Here is a 7,048-nt window from a genome sequence, read left to right on the forward strand (position 1 = left end):
TTTTTTTTATTCTTTATTTGAGGCTTTTTCGTTTCACGAAGATGTCGCCTCTACAGCAACATAACGACTTAATTAACAGAGTGAGCACAACTCCGTGTTCACTTTGCGCATGAGAAAGCCAAATTTATTTAATGGAATGTGTCCGGAACGCAATCTTAACAGTAGAACTAGGTCCTGCCTACCCAATTCAATGTTGTCGATCCAAGGGGAAAGAAATGGTTGTGGCTGAATAGTCCTATACCAGATACCCTTATCCCGAGACCTTTTGTCAAAATATTCCTTCCACAATTCGCGACAGTTAAATTTCACTATATAAAAACAATCATTATATTGGGGAAGCAAGAAAAATTCGATCCCGTCGATGCATGCCTCTTTTGCTAGCAAATCAGCTGTTTCATTGCCAATTATACCTACATGGGATGGAATCCACTGTAAAATAACATCTTTTGCCAAATCTTTTAATTCTAGATTAACTTTATTATTGTGTAGGCTATCGGTACTCCTCGAAAGGTCGTGGTACACCGAGCCAAATGTTGCAGTGCGCTCTTAGAATCGGTGAAAACTACTATTTTGATGGAATTTATGGATTTCGCGTAAGAAAGCGCTTCAGAAATGGCAATCAGTTCCGCATGCATTATGGATACATTACAGTTTATTTTAAGTTTTATATTAGACCTATTAGTTTCATCAAAAAAGGCCATACTTTTATCCATTGCTTTGGAACCATCTGTAAAAATTTTATGAAATGTAGAATATTTTGCTATAACCTCGCTACAAATTTTATTTATCTCTAACCTATCGTACTTTCGTTTAGCTTTTTTAAAATTATCCCTAAATTTTATTATGGCAGTTAAGTCAATGCTGTGGATCCAAGTATTAAATGTAAACATTTCTAACTGTTTGATGGAGTGAACAGGTGTGTCTTTTAACTGATCATGAGACGTAACAAGTAAAGGCATCTTTTTCCGACTCCAATGCCTGCTATTTTTAATAATATGTATATGATTTTGTGTTGTATTACCAGGACCGTTATTAAAGGATTTCAATTTAAGGCAAAATTTTCCTGCTAGGAATTTCCTCCGAATCTCAAGGGGCGGGAGGTGAAGCTCCACTTCCATGACATGAATTGGGGTTGTTTTAATATACCCTCCTATCACTCTCAAGGCTTGATTCTGCAACCTGTCCAATTTAATAAGGTTCTTTTTGCAGCTACTGTCATACAAGAAACAAGCGTAATCCATTCGGCTTCGAATTAAAGATATATACAATCGTCTAAGATGTTTTTGGTGTACCCCCCATCCTGCGCCTGCTAGGACTTTAATTAGATTTATATGCTTAGTAAGTTTAGCGCACATCTCATTTATATGCTTACCCCACCGCAAGGAACGATCAAGCCAGAGACCTAGATATTTAACAGTGTCAACTACATTTAAATAAGTGTCATTAATTTTGATATCGACACAATGTCTTATCGGCTTATTTCCAGAATTGAACAAGCACAATTTTGTTTTTTCTGATGATATCTCCAACCCAAGGTTCGCTAATATAACGGAGAAAGTATTTATTGCTAACTGCAGAGAGATTATTGAGTCGGGTAAGTTTGCCCCAGTTGTAAATATGACAAAATCATCAGCGTACTGGGAAATATGTGCGTTATTTATATGTTTACAAATGTCAATTGTGGCAATATTAAATAACAACGGAGACAGTGGGTCTCCTTGCCCCAAACCCTGGCTTGACCTCCTACACGCAATAGAATTTTCTAACTTTATATTTAAGTTCCTGAAAGTTAAAAAGTTCCACAGGTAAGTACATATTGCCCTATGAACATCAAGTCTATCTAAAATCAATAACAGTTCCCTAATATCGACATTGTTGTAGGCGTTTTTTATGTCAATGAAACAGCCTAATGAGACATGCTTCTTCGCAAACCCCGCTTGTATACATGATATCAAAAAACTTAGGTTATCCAGGCAAGACCTAGACTTCCGAAATCCAGTGGTATAGTCAGAGAATAGTTCATTTTTCTCAAAAAACCACTCTAACCGTTTATTTATTATTGAGTGAAATACTTTACATATACATGACATAAGAGCAATAGGCCTTAACGATGACGCGGAATTTGGGTCACACCCCGGTTTAGGGATCGGAATAATGAAAATATCACGCCACTGTAACGGAACGAACCCATAGAGAAGGAACCTGTTGTACAAGCATTTTAGGATATCTTTACCTGCGGATGGAAGGTGGCGAAGCATTGAAAAAGAAATATCATCACACCCGGGAGCAGTGTCTGATATCTTAATACTTTTTTCTAACTCCTGAACTGTTATTAGGGCATAGTCTAGAGAATTATTGTTAGAAGTAAAAACCGGTTTTTCATAAGATACAAAGTCGGGTGTCAAACTTTTTAGTAATAAGGTTGCGCGTTCGTTATCTACATATTCGTTATGGTGCTTAATGCCTTTTAACCATTTCATTCTCTTCCACATATCACTAGATGAAGTCGCGTTATCGATTGATGTACAAAAATTATGAAAGGATTTGAATTTAGCCTGTCGTATTAGTCTCTGTGCAACGGCAATTTTATTTTTTAAAGTTATGAGATTATTAGGTATGGGGTTTTTCCTAAAGGTTCTGAGTGCAAGTCTACGTTCAGCTACGACTTTAGATAAGGTGGCATTCCAATATGGTTTAGGTATAAATTTGCTACTAGGGTTCTGACAACATTTAATGAAGGGAATATGTAAATCTGCCGCTTTGTTAATTTGGAATGTAAATTGATCATACGCACGTTGACAGTCGTCAGGGATCATGAAGTTAGAAAGAGACTTTTCCAACTCCATAGAATAGGCCGACCAGTCAGCTTTACTAAAATTTCGCTTTTTTGCGGGTTTTAGATTAGACATGCATTCCGTTGTAATTAGGATTAACAAATGATCACTGCCGAGGGATTCGTTACTGACTTTCCAGTTAAAGTTTATTGCTATATCAGTAGAGATAAGTGATATGTCAGGAGATGATTCTCTTAGCGTCCCGTTAACAAGTTGAATCCTAGTGGAAGATCCATCGTTTAAGGTTACTAGATCATGACTAAGTACGGAATCATATATTTGACTACCACGTCTATCTACTTTATGCGACCAGTTAGTATGATGACCATTAAAATCCCCTAATATTAATGAGTTGCTGTTAAATTTTGAGAAAAGTTCCTCCCAATCGGTATGACTAGTTTGGACAGATGAAGGGCAGTACACGGAAACAATATATTGTAGTCTATCGCAGTTGAATAATTTTACGCAAGCAATTTCTATACCTCGGTTATTGATTTCTACTTTTATAGCTTTACATATTATAGATTTGTGGACTAAAAGGGCCACACCACCGTAAGCATCGTCTCTGTCATTTCGGAAAATATTAAATTTGTTTAGTTTTAAAGAGCTACTGGGTTCTAGCCAAGTCTCACACACCGCTGCGATGTGAATTTTTTCCATAATTAAAATATTTTCTAAAGTTAAAAGTTTTGGTCTAAGACTTTGGGCATTCCATTGCAAGATATTCAATTTAACTAATTTACGAGAGCTAGCCATAATTAACAAATTGTAAGAAACCTTTCATTATGCTTGAATCTGAGAAAATCCTGCCACCAGAATAACTAGCCATTCTACAAACAATTTAATAACGCCCTGGATTTTGTCCTGAATACTAATGCTATTAATAAAAATAACCTCCTTTACCCTTCTCAACAGCTCGCCAATTGTAGTCTTACGATTATTACCGTCATTGTTTTGAGTGTTATCAAACTTGCATTCATTTTCCCGACTATGACCTTGATCATTATTACCATGATATAATTCCGTCATTGGTGGCTCGGCAGCAGATTTCTTCACTTTTTCGCTAGTTTTTTGTGTTTTCACCTTTTGTTTTAATGGTCCAAGATTAGAAGTGCCACTAGTACCAGGTACTGCGTCAGGAACAGGAGCTTTATGATTGCGAAGAACTTTACCTTCTGCAACAGCAGTACTGTATGATGTGACTGGGGTTGATTTATCAGGGACATGTTGAAGGAAAGGTGAGGACGAGTGACTACTTGAGCTTACGTTTCGATTCTCTGTAGAACATGGGTTGTCAATAGGAGCAGTATAAATAGCTAATGCCTTTCTATAAGAACAACTATGTTCAGACATTATCTCTCGAAGCTTTCGTTCCTTTTGGTACACTGGGCAGATCTTAGCCATAGAAAGGTGATTACCATGGCAGTTTACGCATTCAAAACAGGTTGTGGAACAGTTTGGGTGGTCTCCTCCGCATTTCGGACAGATAAACGACTTCGATGCGCAGTTTCTCATGCTATGCCCAAAATTCCAGCATTTATAGCAGCGAATAACAGGATGCACGTAAGGGTCAACTTTAATCCGTAGACCATCTACATGCACGAAGGGGGGCAACTTTGTACATTTAAAAGAGAGACGAACCACTTCACTGGGACACCAATGACCATCATTTTTATCCCTTTGATTTAATCTTTTGGCAGAAATTACCTTTTCACTGCAACACACTAGTTTTAATATATCTTCATCAGTCACATCAAGATCTACATTTCGAATAATACCGTAACTCAATCCAGACTCCATTAAATTTTGTACATCCCAACCTTTATCAATAATTTTGTCGCAACTAAATAATTTATCCATGTTTTCTTTTTTATCAAAATCTATCCGAACTTTATAAGGGTTAACGTACTTTACGCCACAGATGCCTGAAATGTTACATTCTTTAAGTAGACGGGCCATGGCAAACTGTTTCGGCAAAATGTCCTTACTAGAGACATGTACTTGAAGGCAAGCTGCGTCATTATCCGTTGGGATCTTTGGGATATTTCTTTCTTTTTTCCTTTTTCTTTCTATAGAATTCCAACCTCGATCTTCATCTGTACTCCCGTTTTCGTCTTCCCTTTGTCTTTTAGTAGATTGTCTGGACACTTCCATCAATTGCTCATCATCTTCACTTCTGTAGTTATCGGAATCATCGTCCGAGTCCATCGGCAGTTTTACTTCCTGTCCCTGTAGCATCTTTTTCACTTTTAGACTAATTGTTGAATTGGATTTTGTCTTTGGGTGCTGGGTTGGGAAGGTATTACTATCCAATTCGTCTTTCAAATCCAGAGTTTGGCCAAGAGGCAACTCAGAGTCCTGTGATTCCTGGGAGACTATCTGCGGTAAACTAGAAAAGGAATTCTTAAGAGGAATTCCCACCATTATATTAGGACTAGCAATCTTGGCACTTGTACCAGCCTGAGAGAGATGAGGACGAGAGCTTGACAGGGATCTAGACATCACTCTTATTTTAAGATCGCTAATGGGAATGCGGGATAAGGATTTATTCTTAGCCTCGATATCAAGCTCATTATTGCGAACAGTCACAAATGCAGCGGGAGAAGGAGGGCTCTGGATTGTAATAGGAGTAGGTGTCCCTCCAGGATCGTCAATGGATTTTTTCCCCCCCATTTATTAAATTGTAGGTACCGTAAAATACCTCTACCAGATTTTAACCAGTTCAATAATTTAATTTAATAAAATTTGAGAAAAATATTATCCGTTTTTGACACTGACGTGACAATCGACCTTTCGTGAGTTGTAAACGTTTCAATAAAAATTGGTTGTCTGTAAAGTCGGTTTACGGACGGTAGTTTAACGTGATAACGTCAAACATTACAGTAGTATAGACAGGGGCGGTCAGAGTATAGCAAAAGGGGCCCGATTCTGGGACTTTTTTCACGTTTTTTTATTTATTTATTTATTTATTAAAAATACACAAAAGTTAACAGTATTTCACCAAAGCACTTATGTGGTAATATAATTATGTACATGTTAAATTGACAAACGAATAAAAGCAAACACACTTAAAAGTTAAACTATGGTTATTACATTAATCACCTAAGGAGTGTAGAGTCTATGAACCTTAAGAGTTTTCTGTAAAACACACCAACACTATCAGCAAATATGTCAATATCGTCTGTCTCCAACATGATGCGGTTAAGTCTGCTTTCAAAAAAAACGTCAAAAGAATGTAAAATTGATAGTTTTAGTCGGTGAAATACTACACTTTCCGTTATCCAATAGATTTATTTAATTCAAGTTCCAGTTAGAGCATCTTATTATCTTGATTTTTATAAGACTGAATTTTTGAAAACTAACTCACTAAATTAATTATGAATTTTTCTCTAATGCACGTTTACAAAAACGCACGTATAGAGCTGAATCAGTCGATCTTATTTGTAAAATTTGGACAATTTTGAATATTAAAACGGGTAAATTTATAATTCGTATATCCTGTACCACAATCATTTCAGACTAGATTTTTATTTTAAGTTTTTGAAAAAGAGTAAACTAGCCTAAGGCGAATTCAATTTTTTTCAGAAATTACCTAAAATTAAGTGACAATTTCTTTGAAAATCTACATCACATCGAAGTAAGTTTTGTCCTAAATTAATCTGCAACGTTTACTTAAATTGCTGTTATGCCTTAGTGATTATAAATTGCTATGATTGATTTTTGCCATTTTTTTGAAAACGAGCCTTCACCGGTACAATTATTACCACTTTTGGACATTTTCTCATATTTTGTTAGACCAAGTAGAAAAAGTCCTATAATGTGATATGTATTTATAAACTACTCGCAAAGCCCTTGAATTTGATACCACACACGGTATGATCGAGCGCTCGGTTGCGATTTCACTATTTTTAACACGAAAGCCCTCTTAAGAGCAGCTCGGGCTCGAGCGGTGCGCCGGCCGCCGCGAACAGGCGCCGCCGCCGCCGCGCCGGCACCGCGCTCGGCATGCCAACCACCACATTCGCTCTTGGCACTTGCAGCCCCATTCTCTCAAGCACGGATGCGTCATTTACTCTATGGTGAAACAGTTGGCGGTAATGCATAATATGCAGCAGTTTCCGTCTGGTTTCTAGAGTTTGAAGACCAACCATTCCTGTTACGAATAGAGATGGATACATATATGGGTAATATCCGTACAGTCGTTTGTAAATGTG

This window comes from Leguminivora glycinivorella, chromosome 5 (assembly GCF_023078275.1).
Source record: "Leguminivora glycinivorella isolate SPB_JAAS2020 chromosome 5, LegGlyc_1.1, whole genome shotgun sequence".
Taxonomy (NCBI): Eukaryota; Metazoa; Arthropoda; class Insecta; order Lepidoptera; family Tortricidae; genus Leguminivora; species Leguminivora glycinivorella.